At 34.8% G+C, this 16,175-nt stretch overlaps 1 pseudogene; it reads left to right on the plus strand.

The window, feature by feature from the left end:
* Positions 1 to 16,175, plus strand: part of LOC125666498 (uncharacterized) — an 82,015-nt pseudogene that overhangs the window by 17,706 nt on the left and 48,134 nt on the right.

Here is a 16,175-nt window from a genome sequence, read left to right on the forward strand (position 1 = left end):
CACACATAGATAAACCTGTTCACACACAGATAAACCTGTTCACACATAGATAAACCTGTTCACACACAGATAAATCTGTTCACACACAGATAAACTTATTCACACATAGATAAATCTGTTCACATACAGGTAAACTTATTCACACACAGGTAAACCTGTTCACACATAGATAAACCTGTTCAAACACAGGTAAACCTGTTCACACTCAGATAAACTTTTTCACTCTCAGATAAACCTGTTCACACACAGATAAACCTTTCCACTCACAGATAAACTTATTCACACATAGATAAACCTGTTCACACACAGGTAAACCTGTTCACACACAGATAAACTTATTCACACATAGATAAACCTGTTCACTATAGGATTAAACATTCTTTTTGAAGAATTTATCGATGTGTAAACTCCGGACATTTTACTCACAAACTGAATAAAAGTGCAAAGCACTTTTATGTTAAGTTTGTGAGTAAAATGTCCGGAGTTTACACATCGATAAATTCTTCAAAAAGAATGTTTGATTCTTATAATTCCAATTCATTCACTTTATTAACAATTGCAAAAAATTGAATAGTTTCCCCGCACTATGTTATTTGTTTTCAGGCGTGTATGAATACATTGCGTTTTCGGATTTATTGATGTATAAACTCTTGTACAGCTTTATTTTTGTCCAATCAAAACAATTGTAATAAATAACATTGGAATTATACTCAGGTAAACCTGTTCACACATAGATAAACTTATTCACACACAGATAAACCTGTTCACACACAGATAAATCTGTTCACACACAGATAAACCTGTTCACTCACAGATAAACCTGTTCACTCACTGATAAACCTGTTCACACACAGATAAATCTGTTCACATAGAGATAAACCTGTTCACTCACTGATAAACCTGTTCACTCACAGATAAACCTGTTCACACACAGATAAATCTGTTCACACGTACATAAATCTGTTCACACATAGATAAATCTGTTCACACACAGGTAAACTTATTCACACACAGATAAACCTGTTCACACACAGATAAATCTGTTCACACACAGATAAACTTATTCACACATAGATAAATCTGTTCACATACAGATAAACTTATTCACACACAGGTAAACCTGTTCACACACAGATAAACTTATTCACTCTCAGATAAACCTGTTCACACACAGATAAACCTTTCCACTCACAGATAAACTTATTCACACATAGATAAACCTGTTCACACACAGGTAAACCTGTTCACACACAGGTAAACTTATTCACACACAGATAAACCTGTTCAAACACAGATAAACCTGTTCACACATAGATAAACCTGTTCAAACATAGATAAACCTGTTCACACATAGATAAACCTGTTCACACACAGGTAAACCTGTTCACACACAGATAAATGATATCCATAGAAATAAAGTAAAAGAAAGTTGTAAACAGAATTTCTGACGTGGAAACTTGTTACATTTTGACCTAATCTTTTATTGGCTGATTTTGATCGATGTTGATTTCAGGTGTCATTTCTGGGTCTTTCCTGTCCGACATTGCAAAGCGATGTCCTCAGCTGAGACAAGTTCACCTGTCCTACATGGGGTTGACAGCTCACTGCATCTACATGAACCAGCTGTGCCAAGCATTTCAATATTTCACCTCTCTCATCGATCTCAGGTGAGCTCAGTAGGACACACTGTATATATTGTGGCTTCAGTGCTATTCTTTTTGCCACTGTGGGTCTCTAATTTTTCATAGAACAGATAACGTGTATTGTGTTCAAAAGAACTTTCACCTGGTTAATTACAGAATAGAGCATGCATACCTGTCCATTGACCAGCTGTTCTGCCGGTCAGCAAAGAAATGTAGGTCACTACAACGTCTCTGTATTGTCTCCAAAAACGGAAGTGTGGACCCAGGGGCAGTGACAGACCTCATGTCAAAAGTAAGGAAAGTTCAGAATGTACAGTACATGTCAAAAGTAAAAAAAGATCAGCATGTACAGTACATGTCAAAAGTAAAAAAAGATCAGCATGTACAGTACATGTCAAAAGTAAAAAAGATCAGAATGTACAGTACATGTCAGAAGTAAGGAAAGTTCAGAATGTACAGTACATGTCAAAAGTAAAAAAAGATCAGCATGTACAGTACATGTCAAAAGTAAAAAAAGATCCGAATGTACAGTACATGTCAAAAGTAAAAAAAGATCAGAATGTACAGTACATGTCAAAAGTAAAAAAAGATCAGCATGTACAGTACATGATGTAACAACTTTATGTGTGTGTGACATTCTGTATAGTGAATGATGTAACAAATTATACATGTACTTTATGTGTGTGTGACATTCTGTACAGTGAATGATGTAACAAATTATACATGTACTTTATGTGTGTGTGACATTCTGTATAGTGAATGATATAACAAATTATACATGTACTTTATGTGTGTGTGACATTCTGTACAGTGAATGATGTAACAAATTATACATGTACTTTATGTGTGTGTGACATTCTGTACAGTGAATGATATAACAAATTATACATGTACGTTATGTGTATGTGACATTCTGTACAGTGAATGATGTAACAAATTATACATGTACTTTATGTGTGTGTGACATTCTGTACAGTGAATGATATAACAAATTATACATGTACTTTATGTGTATGACATTCTGTACAGTGAATGATATAACAAATTATACATGTACTTTATGTGTGTGTGACATTCTGTACAGTGAATGATATAACAAATTATACATGTACTTTATGTGTGTGTGACATTCTGTACAGTGAATGATATAACAAATTATACATGTACTTTATGTGTGTGTGACATTCTGTATAGTGAATGATATAACAAATTATACATGTACTTTATGTGTGTGTGACATTCTGTACAGTGAATGATGTAACAAATTATACATGTACTTTATGTGTGTGTGACATTCTGTACAGTGAATGATATAACAAATTATACATGTACTTTATGTGTGTGTGACATTCTGTATAGTGAATGATATAACAAATTATACATGTACTTTATGTGTGTGTGACATTCTGTATAGTGAATGATGTAACAAATTATACATGTACTTTATGTGTGTGTGACATTCTGTATAGTGAATGATATAACAAATTATACATGTACTTTATGTGTGTGTGACATTCTGTACAGTGAATGATGTAACAAATTATACATGTACTTTATGTGTGTGTGACATTCTGTACAGTGAATGATGTAACAAATTATACATGTACTTTATGTGTGTGTGACATTCTGTATAGTGAATGATATAACAAATTATACATGTACTTTATGTGTGTGTGACATTCTGTACAGTGAATGATATAACAAATTATACCTGTACTTTTGTTTGTTTTGCAGCTTCCTCATTTGATGGTGCTTCAGCTCTTTACAGACTCGACACAGACCATGTGCAAGAAACTGAAAAAGACCCTCAAAGACATGTGAGATTGATTTATTATTCATTTTAAAAACCTTTAAAACATGTGAGATTGATTCATTAGTCAATTTAAAAACCCTCCGACCTGTGAGATTGATGTAGTCAATTTTTTGTAGCTCAGTTTCAATTGTTTGTGGAGAATTTCAGTTTCCTGACTGTGATTTCTCAAAAAAATAACTTCAGTGGAAACATAGTCTGAGATTTTACTCAAACTTTGACTGCTCAAACTGTAACCAAGCTTCATTATAAAACTCGAGTATAGCTAACCCCCGGGCCAGTAAAAAACAGTTTGTTATAACCAAGCTTCATTATAAAACTCGAGTATAGCTAACCCCCAGGGCCAGCAAAAAACAGTTTGTTATAACCAAACTTCATTATACAGTAAAACACGGTTATAGCAAACCCCCAGGGCCAGCAAAAAACAGTTTGTTATAACCAAACTTCTTTATACAATAAAACACAGTTCTAGCGAACCTCCAGGGCCAGCGAAAAACAGTTTATTATAACCAACCTTTATTTATCCATGAAAATTTTAATTATAATTCTCTCGTAGGGGAATAAATATCACTTCGCAATAAGTGTAAATTCAATATAAACATGTTCGTTATAAGCCTGAATATTTTATAAACATGTTTGTTATAAGTGAATTCGTTATAAGCGTGTTGATAAGTGTAATAAGTGATTATACGTTTGTTCGTTATAAACAGGTTTGTTATAAGTGTGTTCGTTATAAACAGGTTTGTTATAAGTGAATTGATTATAAGTGTGTTCGTTATAAACAGGTCTGTTATAAGTGAATTGATTACAAGTGTGTTCGTTATAAACAGGTTTGTTATAAGTGAATTGATTACAAGTGTGTTCGTTATAAACAGGTCTGTCATAAGTGAATTGATTATAAGTGTGTTCGATATAAACAGGTTTGTTATAAGTGAATTGATTATAAGTGTGTTCGATATAAACAGGTCTGTTGTAAGTGAATTGATTACAAGTGTGTTCGTTATAAACAGGTTATAAGTGAATTGATAATAAGTGTGTTCGTTATAAACAGGTTTGTTATAAGTGTGTTCGATATAAACAGGTTTGTTATAAGTGAATTGATTATAAGTGTGTTCGATATAAACAGGTTTGTTATAAGTGAATTGATTATAAGTGTGTTCGATATAAACAGGTCTGTTGTAAGTGAATTGATTACAAGTGTGTTCGATATAAACAGGTCTGTTGTAAGTGAATTGATTACAAGTGTGTTCGTTATAAACAGGTTATAAGTGAATTGATTATAAGTGTGTTCGTTATAAACAGGTTTGTTATAAGTGTGTTCGATATAAACAGGTTTGTTATAAGTGAATTGATTACAAGTGTGTTCATTATAAACAGGTCTGTTATAAGTGAATTGATTACAAGTGTGTTCGTTATAAACAGGTTTGTTATAAGTGAATTGATTATAAGTGTGTTCGTTATAAACAGGTTTGTTATAAGTGTGTTCGTTATAAACAGGTTTGTTATAAGTGAATTGATTACAAGTGTGTTCGTTATAAACAGGTCTGTCATAAGTGAATTGATTACAAGTGTGTTCGTTATAAACAGGTCTGTTATAAGTGAATTGATTATAAGTGTGTTCGTTATAAACAGGTCTGTTATAAGTGAATTGATTACAAGTGTGTTCGTTATAAACAGGTCTGTCATAAGTGAATTGATTATAAGTGTGTTCGATATAAACAGGTTTGTTATAAGTGAATTGATTATAAGTGTGTTCGATATAAACAGGTCTGTTGTAAGTGAATTGATTACAAGTGTGTTCGATATAAACAGGTCTGTTGTAAGTGAATTGATTACAAGTGTGTTCGTTATAAACAGGTCTGTTATAAGTGAATTGATTATAAGTGTGTTCGTTATAAACAGGTTTGTTATAAGTGAATTGATTACAAGTGTGTTCGATATAAACAGGTCTGTTGTAAGTGAATTGATTATAAGTGTGTTCATTATAAACAGGTTTGTTATAAGTGTGTTTTACTGTACATGTAATTCTATGTAACACTTTTTCATAATTTTGTGTAAATTTTTATCATTGCAGGTTCCAAAGTTCTCGGCCCGCGTTGAGTGTGACTATCTATCCCTTGTTTGATCAGGACACAGCTTACATCATGAATAAGATACCCACCAAGCATTTAGAAGAACTCACTATATTCAGCTCCAAAATATGTCAGCAGCCCCCTGGCCAGTCCAGGGTCAAGGCTTAATATTCAGCTCCAAAATATGTCAGTGGACCCCCCGTCAGTCCAGGGTCAAAGTGTAAGCTGGGGAATCTCAAGGTCCAAAGCCGGGGAATCGCAAGGCCAAAAGCCGGGGAATTTCAAGGTCAAGGCCAAAGGATACAAATTCCATGACTACCGGGGTCAACTCCTGGAAAAATCAATATTCAGTCTCAAACCAACTTCAACCTCATCCTTTGTGAGAAGTCGGGCTTCATCGCAGAGAATTAACGTTTATTGTGAAAAAAAAAAATTAAAAGTGCTCTATATAAAATATGGAATATTCAATAGATATACCAATTTATTTAATTATAGTAAATAAAATATCAAATTATTCCGAGATGTTATTATTGTATTTTCTAGTGATGTCATGTGATTTAAAGGGACTGATTCACGATTTTCCCCAAAATTTTGTTTTCACTTTTAATGATCAAAATCTATTGTTTAATGTGTTTAAAAGATTTTACATAAGAATTAAGGTTATGCATCATCACAGAAGCTCAATTTAGAGAGTTTATTCTTTGTTTTGTACACCAAGATTGTGGTATGTTATTGTTTACGAAATTTTCAAAAGAAATGGATATCGATCTAAGTTTATTATATTTTTCACATTTCAAGCATTCTTTGGGTAAAATGTGTCATCTAAAAGTTAAAATTTGTGACTAAGCAAAATTAAGATGCTTTATATTACAGAATTAACATTTCACTGGTTTGTTTGTATACATGAAAAGACTCGAGTCTTTGTTTACTTAACACAGATTTAGGGCTGCAATATTGCTTGCATTCAGGTCAAAATTTTGGCTGTCAGCATTTATTCAGTTATATTTTTTATATTTAGCATCAAAAATGAAAAACATTTTTTTTCAAAAATCGTCAACCAGTCCCTAATAATAAATACAGTTCGTGTTTTTGTGATTGTTTTTCGAGGTGAAGAAATTTTTTGAGAAATAAAAGTTGAGGCTTTTATATTTCAAACTACATTTTAAGACCATCTTGTCTGTGTATCAGTCATCATATCTGTGTATTGGTCATCATGTCTGTCTATTGGTCATCTTGTCTGTGTATCGGTCATCTTGTCTGTGTATTGGTCATCTTGTCTGTATCGGTCATCTTGTCTGTGTATTGGTCATCTTGTCTGTATCGGTCATCTTGTTTGTGTATTGGTCATCTTGTCTGTGTATTGGTCATCTTGTCTGTGTATTGGTCATCATGTCTGTGTATTGGTCATCTTGTCTGTGTATCGGTCATCTTGTCTGTGTATTGGTCATCTTGTCTGTGTATTGGTCATCTTGTCTGTGTATCAGTCATCTTGTCTGTATCGGTCATCTTGTCTGTGTATTGGTCATCTTGTCTGTGTATCGGTCATCTTGTCTGTGTATTGGTCATCTTGTCTGTATCGGTCATCTTGTCTGTGTATTGGTCATCTTGTCTGTATCGGTCATCTTGTTTGTGTATTGGTCATCTTGTCTGTGTATTGGTCATCATGTCTGTGTATTGGTCATCTTGTCTGTGTATTGGTCATCATGTCTGTGTATCAGTCATCTTGTCTGTGTATTGGTCATCTTGTCTGTGTATTGGTCATCTTGTCTGTGTATTGGTCATCTTGTCTGTATCGGTCATCTTGTCTGTGTATCGGTCATCTTGTCTGTCTATCAGTCATCTTGTCTGTCTATCAGTCATCTTGTCTGTGTATTGGTCATCTTGTCTGTATCGGTCATCTTGTCTGTGTATTGGTCATCTTGTCTGTGTATTGGTCATCTTGTCTGTGTATTGGTCATCTTGTCTGTGTATTGGTCATCTTGTCTGTGTATTGGTCATCTTGTCTGTATCGGTCATCTTGTCTGTGTATTGGTCATCATGTCTGTGTATTGGTCATCATGTCTGTGTATTGGTCATCATGTCTGTGTATCAGTCATCTTGTCTGTGTATTGGTCATCTTGTCTGTGTATTGGTCATCTTGTCTGTGTATTGGTCATCTTGTCTGTGTATTGGTCATCTTGTCTGTGTATTGGTCATCTTGTCTGTGTATCAGTCATCTTGTCTGTGTATTGGTCATCTTGTCTGTGTATTGGTCACCTTGTCTGTGTATTGGTCATCTTGTCTGTGTATCAGTCATCTTGTCTGTGTATTGGTCATCATGTCTGTGTATTGGTCATCATGTCTGTGTATTGGTCATCTTGTCTGTGTATCGGTCATCTTGTCTGTATCGGTCTGTGTATCAGTCATCTTGTCTGTGCGTCGCCATGTGGCTCATTATACAAAAGAATTATTGAATGGCTCGTTTAAGCACCTCCATGAAGCATGATTTCACCCTTGATTTTTCGGTGCCGTACTTGTTTCTGATGATTGTACAAAATATCCACTGTCTTCTTATCAAACACATTACATGGGAATTATCAATCTCCACATTTTTCAGCCATGTTGAATTTTTCAATGCATTTACCAACACGTGCCCTCTACAGGGTGTAGATGGCGTACACCGAAAAATGTACCACGTTTGAATTTGATTACGGAAAGGTGTACCCTTTTGTGGTCGGTATAGACAGATTAAGCACTCCCACAATGTACATGTGTATGTACAGATCCCCCCCCCCCCCCGAAAAAATATATAAGCAAACGTAAAACAATCCCCGAAAATCAAATAACTCGTGAGTAAACACATCCTGCTGCGTCCCACTACAGTCGCATTTTCTCGACCCTTTTTGGCAAGTAGGAAAAACAACCGAGCTTGTTGGAAAGGTCCGATAAGTTGCGATTCCACACGTAAAAATGGTGAATGGTTGATTGAATCCAGTCTGGTCTGGATTTCTCAAAATAAACTTAAGTTGAAATTTGAACTTGAGTCTGAGATTTTCCTGAATTTTATTTGACTGCTCAAATAAAAGAAAACTCCAACATAAGTTTGAGATTTTTACGTGAAATCCAAGCCAGAGTACCCCCCCCCCCCCCCCCTCCGGCTTCTCCTTACACTCGTCAGGAGAAGGGGGTGGTTTTAATCAGACTGGTTCTAAATAGGTGTTTTACAACATGTCGAAAAACGCCTCCAACCCCCGAGTGTCAATAAATAAATAATACCAATACCCCCTCCCCTTAATGTACTGCGTGAAATGGAGGAGAAAGCATGAGCAGGAACATGGTCATTGTGAACTGAACTTAATGTACTGCGTGAAATGGAGGAGAAAGCAGGAACATGGTCATTGTAAACTGTACTTTGGGGAAGAAGATGGAGAAAATATTCAACTTTGATGTGACCAATCATTGTACACGTTGTATGTGATACAAAAGAAATGACTTAAGCTGAGGTACCAGCAATGGACATACCATTGTACATAAAAAAAAAAAAAAAACAAACTATGAAAATAAAACTGACTCCTCTTTGTGGGGAAAATATAAAGATCCCTAGGTGAGAACAATACACACATCTACATGGAGCACTGCACAAAGTTTCAAGTCAACTGTATCCGTTAAACCGTGTAGTAGAAGTGTTCACAAGATATTTTACATTATCCACCCCTCATAGATCCACTATAACTTTTAGGAAAATAATTGGATCCTCACGTCCTGACAATATGCATATTTACAAATGGCAATGAAGTACTGTGCAAAGTTTCAAGTCTATCTGATAAGTCATACTGGGGGAGAAGAGTTCACATATTCATATTGTGACGGACAGACAGATGGACGGACGGATGGACAGACAGTGCGAAGATACACGGAAGAGGGGTGGGCGGGGTTGGCATTAAAGAAAAACAGAAAAAGGACGTGTTTGACATGAACCTCCCACACACTGTAGTGTTCATTAGACAGCTCCTGATAAATATTTAGTCATGAACCTCTCGCACACTGTAGTATTCATTAGACAGCTCCTGATAAATATTTAGTTCTGGACCTGCTTGAATCAACATCTTTATTCAGATAATATTTTCCTGGGTGCAAGACGAAATATCATTTTGTCCCCGCTCTTTGATGTTACGTCATCATACAAGCCATTTAAAAAAGTGATTGCAATAAAATCACTATATCTGTAACGTGTTCAGAATTCGGCAGAATTAATCGTGATGTAGTAAATGAATCATAAAAAGAATCAATAATATTTTTTTTATTTAGACAGGGTAGCACAATTGGTATCAAATGACTAGTTATGCGCCCGTCTTTAGACTATCATGACACGGTGATGTCTGTACGTCCGTCCGTTCGGGGTTTTCTCTTTCTAATTTCATTTCTCTGTCACACGTGAAGCAGAAAATTGCTAAACAGCTTCCTTGTAGATCACTAGATCTTGTTGTAATTTTGATCCATTTCGACTTCTCTCACAGGAGTTTTGTCCCTTTATTTGAAAATTATTGTTATATGGAGGGTACATAATTTGTCCAGCAAACTCCTCCCACAATTTTCAAGTGAGTATCATCTTGTCTTACAGAGTGTTTGTATGGGTGTTGAAGGATTTTGATTTCCTTAAATTTTTGAGAAAATTGCAGGCTATTGAACTTATCCCTGGGGGAAAATAAACATTTACACATCTATATATGACAATTTTCCTCATGCTCGAAAATGATATTACAGGGGCGGATTCAGGAATGTTTTAAGGGTGGAGTTCTACCACTGATTTTAGTTTTCAAGGGCTGTGTGTGTGTTTTCTACACTCAAAATGCGTATATTTACCTTTCCTTAGCAAAGTATTCTAACAAAAGGGGGATTTAACTCCCTCTGGATCCGCCAAGCATTACCAAAAACAAACTGATCTTTGTTCATATCATGAAGACAAAAACAGTACAAGACGGTTAAAGCGAACCTTCAGGGCCGGTAATAAAAAAAAATCCAACACGGTTAAAGCGAACCTCCATGGCTAGCAAAAACAGTTCCTTATAACCAAACTTCATTATATACATTAAAAGTTTTGTTATTTTTTTCTCAGAAGGGAATATCACTTCGCAATAACCTAAATTCATCACACGTATAAGCATGTTCGTCATAAGTGTGTTTTACTGTACAAACTCTTTGGCGTGTTCGACACCTACATATCTCGGAGATATACACGTGTACCTACATATCTCGGATATATACACGTGTACCTACATATCTCGGAGATATACACGTGTACCTACATATCTCGGAGATATATGTATACACGTGTACCTACATATCTCGGAGATATACACGTGTACCTACATATCTCGGAGATATACACGTGTACCTACATATCTCGGAGATATACACGTGTACCTACATATCTCGGAGATATACACGTGTACCTACATATCTCGGAGATATACACGTGTACCTACATATCTCGGAGATATACACGTGTACCTACATATCTCGGAGATATACACGTGTACCTACATATCTCGGAGATATACACGTGTACCTACATATCTCGGAGATATACACGTGTACCTACATATCTAGAAGTCGTGCACGAGTATTTGTAACATGAATAGATGACGATAAATTCATTGAAAAGAAGCCACCTTCCACTCCCCCCCCCCCCTTTTATCATATTTTTTCTTTCTAATTTAAAAATTTGGTGCAATCTGACGTCGAAAAAAACCAACCAAAAAGCTAGAAATTGCCTCCGGATCTTGAGCGGACCTCGTATGACACTTTACAAATAATTATACAAAATTGCCAAGCACTTCTACAATTCTTTTACTACGTACGTAGTATGCTATGAACATGTTCGGTAATCAATTAGTGAAGAAACTGCACGGATCATTCAAGTACATCAGGGATGACTTAGATTTTAATCTCTCAATACATCCTGCATCCTGAAAATCAAATCATGTGAAGAGCGCTTCTCCCGAGACAAGACCTGTTGTTATTAGCGGTAGAGAACACAGGGGTTGGAGAAGAGAGCTGCTTGTTATACCGTCATATCGGTCTCTTCTTGTTGAGATGTCGGTCAAGTGAGGAAGATCATACTCAGCCGAATATCGTCACATATGTCACAGTAGCTGTGTGCAATTTATAATATCTCATGTTTAAGGAGGATGTGATTTATATAGAATGTGTATTGTTTAAGGAGGGAGTGATTTACATAGAATAAATAATGTTTAAGGAGGACTGGATTTACACACTCAAAGTCAATAAAAGCGTGCAATCGATGTCGCCGGCACTTTATTAGAAAATAAGCTATATCAAATCATATATTTTGTGTGCTATACATTCATGGACCCATAGCCTCCCTAGGCATGGTATACTTTTTATTTCCCCTTTACTTCTAAACTTGGTAGGAAGCGTAGATACCCTAATTTTGTAACATACGTGACTGTCGCCGACTCAATTTTTAAAATTGAACAAGCAAATATAAAAATCTGAGAGCGTGTTTTTTTTAATTTTCTTTGCGTTAATATCATTTGTATTTCCTAAATTTTCATTCAATAAAAGTTTAACACCTTTTGCGTATGATTCTAAGCAGTGGTGTATATATTACTCCATGTCGCCAGATTATATTCTGTGATCATAGGGTCAATTAAACACCCAATGTATGGACACAGATTTCGTATTATCTTTATGTTTTTGATCTATTTTGGCGCTAAAATATTCAAAAACTGTGGGAAAATATTCATCAAGCGATATTTGGATGTGGAATTGAGAAGAAGTTATCATTATTCTCAAAATTTTGCATTCTGATTTTAGAAATGTAACATACGATACAATAAACTTTTTATGAAAACGTATTTGCAGAGCAAATGTTACCCCTTTTATGAAAATCTCGTAGTGTACAGAGAATGAAAATATAAGCATTTCTTTTGCAGAAGTCATAGGTTGGTCTGAAATTTGACAAACGTGTCAAGATGTAACATTCGTGATGTAACATTCGTTACCGAGAAATTAATTAAAGGGAATGATAGAACTATTTCCGGCGTATTTTTGCTCTCTGTCTGCATGATGTGGTATACGACATGAAAGTCTACTATGAACATTTGAGTTTGAAAGTCAATACGTGTTAAACTTTGAGAATTAGGATTAATTTTCTCTTACGGTAAGTACTGTTACAACAACTGCAATGTTTGATATACAATATTGATTAAGCAGATGGAATGTTTTGGTCTGAATTTGTTCTTCTGATATCAAAGAATGTATATCGTATTCCAAATATCTCGAAATTCCTCTGGTGTAAGAATTACATTGAGTAGAACGCTGGTAACATACGTTACTCAAAGTAACGTATGCTACTTAATAAAATGCTTGATTAGACATCAAATATTGAACTACATATTGACAAAATATCATCATTAATGGTATGTTTGTTGAATATCAACTATGTTATGAGGAAACAAATGTGTTATTGTTCCCGTATTCACTAGCATATACAGATATCCTCTGCAAGAAATACAGGCCATGTTTTCCTCTGCTACTGTCCTATTTATGATACATGTAACTATGCAACTCTACATTTATCAATTTGCTAGAATTCAGCATCTTTTCATGATATATCTTAGAAATGAAGGAACTAATCTCTGATGATTGTTCTATGCAATCTTATAGAGAAATCATTCAAAAATATTTTATCTGAGTGTAACGTATGTTACCAGAAATTCCGTTACGTAATATTATTCTACTTGTTTTTAATTTTTTATTCATTTTTTCAGAAATGGCGCTTGTAAGAGCAGAAGTACAGAATAACTACCATGAAAAAAAAATGTATTAAAACATAAGAACAACCATGAAAAAATGTTTTAGAAATAATATTATATGCTCCCCTTGTGGCAATACTGAAAAGGTAGAATGTCTGTATAGACAGTGAAAATAAAGGTTTAACTCCGGTCAAAGGCTACCATAATGATACATGTAAGTTTTGTCTCTCAAAATACTTATAAGCAACTGGTCATTTGAGTAATTTTGTATGACCTTTGACCTTGTGACTTGGAATCCAATGGGGGGTCATCTATTCATAAGGGGCACCAGTGTTTCAAGTTTGATGTCTATCAAGGAAAGATTTCTCAACGGACAATAGCGTATGTCCAGAGTAGTTTAACCGTTGTCCTTTTGACCTCAAAATTAATAGGGGACATCTATGTCTTAAGGTTCACGTTAAATATTCATTCATAACACCGCGTGGTGGATTATACTGACAGTTTCTATGGAAAGGTATTCCAAAATAAGCAACAAAAACATAAGATTCGGTATACATTTAATCAAAATGTTGGGAAATTAAACATTTTCTTTATATTATTATTGTAAACAGATTGTTAGAAATGGGTAAATATGATTCTTTCCATTTTTTGAATAGAAATGATGTGTTTATAGTAATGAAAGGAAAAATAAGAAACATACGTTACTTTCATTGTTTATTATAACAAAGAGCAATCCAGGTTTCAAAATATGTGTCTGTTATTTCTATAAGAATCATGGGCATTTATATAGCGAAACATCAATCTTTTACTTTTGTTTTAATCGCATATTTATTGCAAATTAACAAATTCAGAAGAAAAGACACATTTGGTAATTTTTTTTGCTTGTCTACGTTATATTTCTATTAAAACTGGTATTTCCATTGAATTAAGTGATGTCGTTATGTTTTTGCAACACCAATCGTAAAGAATAACTGATGATGACATCGTTTAGGCATAATATTTTCATGGATGTACTGTTGTGTAAGTGTTGAAACATACGTTACATAATTATAGCGCTACTTCATTTATATACAAAAAAGCTATCGTTCTATATCTATTGCTAGTCTTTTGTTTTCATGTTTCATACATATTGAACTGTTCGAGAATATTTGTTAATCAATTTATTTTCTGCCATTTCAAAGATATTGAAAGTGATATCTAGTCGTTTATTTTGCGCTCTTAAAATCTTTTTGCTGACTTTTACAGCAGATAATTTCTTGTTGTTGATTAAATATTTTCTTTGAAAACCTGTATTTATTGTCTTTCGCAAATTAGAAAAATATATGCTCAGTCAATTCCAATACCAGTTATGGAATAATACATGGAAAATTAATGTTTATCTTACATATTATCATGTCAAGGACTCAGTAACGAAGGTTACATGTGAGAAAAATCTCGAAAAATATACCATACTTTGACCTACTGTAAAAAAAAATCTGTCATACTTAACTTGAAACAATTTGAGGTGAGTGTTCAACAGATATTTACCATTAATAAACGCATGTTACCATATATATTTTGAATGGTCGATAAACTATGATTTTGAAACCCTCAATTGCACGCTTTTATTGACTTTGGGTGTATATGGAATATGTATTTTTTAAGGAGGGCGTGATATATAGATATCTAATGTTTAAGGAGGATATGATTTATATAGAATGTGCATTATTTAAGGAGGATGTGATTTAAATAGAATGTGTATTGTTTAAAGAGGGAGTGATTTACATAGAATATCTAATGTTTAAGGAGGATTGGATTTATATGGAATATGTATTTTTTAAGGAGGGTGTGATGTATATAGAATATCTCATGTTTAAGGAGGGTGTGGTTTATATACAATGTGTATTGTTTAAGTAGGATTTAATTTATATAGCATATGTAATGTTTAAGGAGGGTGCGATTCATATAGAATATCTCATGTTTAAGGAGGGTATGATTTATATGGAATATTTATCGTTTAAGGTGGGTGTGATCTATATGGAATATTCATCGTTTAAGGAGGGTATGATTTATAAAGAATATGTATGGTTTTAGGAGGACGTGATTTAAGGGCATGATTAACATTGTGCATGTATTGTTTAAGGACGGTATGGTTTATATAGTACTTGAATAGGAGAAGATAACGAACAGTGATGAACCTGATAACTCTCGCAAGGATAGGGGCCTTCGTGGCCGAGTGGTTAGAGCATCGCGCTCAAAATCACACGGCCTCTCACCTCTGTCGGCGCGGGTTCGAATCCCGCTTGCGCAGGTAAGTGAAAAAGTTTCCCAGTTTACTTTCGGAAGGTCGGTGTTCTCTTCCCAGGTACTTGTATCTGGGTTCTCTCTTCCACCAATAAAAAACTGGGCGCCACCAGATAACTGAAAAATTGTTGAGTGTGGCGGAAATCATCAATCAATCAATCAATCCCGCAAGGATACAAGATTAAGAATGGGACAAACACGGGCCCCTGGATATACCAGAATACACATGGTTTGTTTAAGGAGGATATGCTTTAAATTACATGTGTATGTTTAAGGATTGATTGATCGAATATTGTTTAACGCCCCTCTCGAGAATTTTTCACTCATATGGAGACGTCACGATTGCCAGTGAGGGGCTATAAAATTTAGGCCTATGCTCTGCGCTTACAATCTTTGAGCAGGAAGCGATCTTTATCGTGCCACACCTGCTGTGACGCGGGACCACGGTTTTTGTGGTCTCATCCGAAGGAGCGTCCCATTTAGTCGCCTTTTAGAAACAACAATTTGGGATGCTGAGGACCCATGCTAACCCAGACCCCCACGGGATTGTATGTTAAGGAGGATATGATTTACATTGTGCATGTATTTTTTTTTCGGAGAACATTAT

This window comes from Ostrea edulis, chromosome 10 (assembly GCF_947568905.1).
Source record: "Ostrea edulis chromosome 10, xbOstEdul1.1, whole genome shotgun sequence".
Lineage (NCBI taxonomy): Eukaryota > Metazoa > Mollusca > Bivalvia > Ostreida > Ostreidae > Ostrea > Ostrea edulis.